Source organism: Schistocerca serialis, chromosome 1, assembly GCF_023864345.2.
Source record: "Schistocerca serialis cubense isolate TAMUIC-IGC-003099 chromosome 1, iqSchSeri2.2, whole genome shotgun sequence".
NCBI lineage: Eukaryota > Metazoa > Arthropoda > Insecta > Orthoptera > Acrididae > Schistocerca > Schistocerca serialis.
The window spans coordinates 72,892,998-72,893,939 of NC_064638.1; the positions used below are offsets into that span (position 1 = coordinate 72,892,998).

General features: G+C 46.2%; 1 pseudogene; it reads right to left on the reverse strand.

Annotated features, from left to right (window-relative positions):
• Positions 1 to 405: 405 nt before the first annotated feature.
• LOC126424142 (U2 spliceosomal RNA) lies at positions 406 to 578 on the reverse strand (annotated as a pseudogene).
• Between the last annotated feature and the right edge of the window lie 364 nt (positions 579 to 942).

The following is a 942-nucleotide window of genomic DNA, read 5'->3' on the forward strand; positions in this document are numbered from 1 at the left end:
AGATCACCGAAGTTAAGTACTGTCGCGCTGGGATGGGTGACCATCCGGTCCGCCGAGCGCTGTTGGCAAGCGGGGTGCACTCAGCCCTTGTGAGGCAAACTGAGGAGCTACTTGATAGAGAAGCAGCGGCTCCGGTTTCACATATGGCCGAGAGAGCGGTGTGCTGACCACATGCCCCTCCATATCCGCATCCAGTGACGCCTGTGGGCTGAGGATGATATGGCGGCGGGTCGGTGCCGTTGGCCTTTGCAAGGCCTGTTCGGACGGAGTTTTAACTACACAGGGACAAATGAGCATCGTAATAAAATCAGCTACATTTATAAAGTGATACAGAGTATATACCTGATATTTACAACTCCTAAGTGCCGCTGCGTTGCAAGTCTCCCTAGGTGATGAAGCAAATGGTTACTGTAAGAGAGTTCGAAAGTGAGGGAGCATCCTGTGACAGAGGTAGAACATGGTCTTAGCATTCCATCACACACCAAAAATGAGTTTAATATTTCAGTCCTGTGATGCAGAACGTAGCACATATTAAGCTGATAAGAACAGATGTTTTTCTACCTTATAAGAGAATAATTAGAAGAAATATACCCTATGCTGCAGGGTTCTACAGGATTTTCGTAACAGGTAGAGATACTTAAGCGATATGAAATTGCCTGTATGCTCCGATTTCTTCCGTCCTCGAAAACTCGTATAAAAGGGAGGAATCTACATTTTGCGTGAGAAATTCGAATTGGATGGACAACAAGATCCCTGTCTCGGACTGGGTAAAATGGGGTAGTCTATGTTAGGGGTGAAACTGCAGTTACTGTATGTCCAAGCCGAAGCTGTTAGCCTCGCTGCTAAGAATAAAAAAACTGACAAACGGGGAAATTTGAACGTAACGAAAGCTGTAGCCGGGACACCGAGGCTTTAAATTCAAAAATCGGACAATCCAGGTTA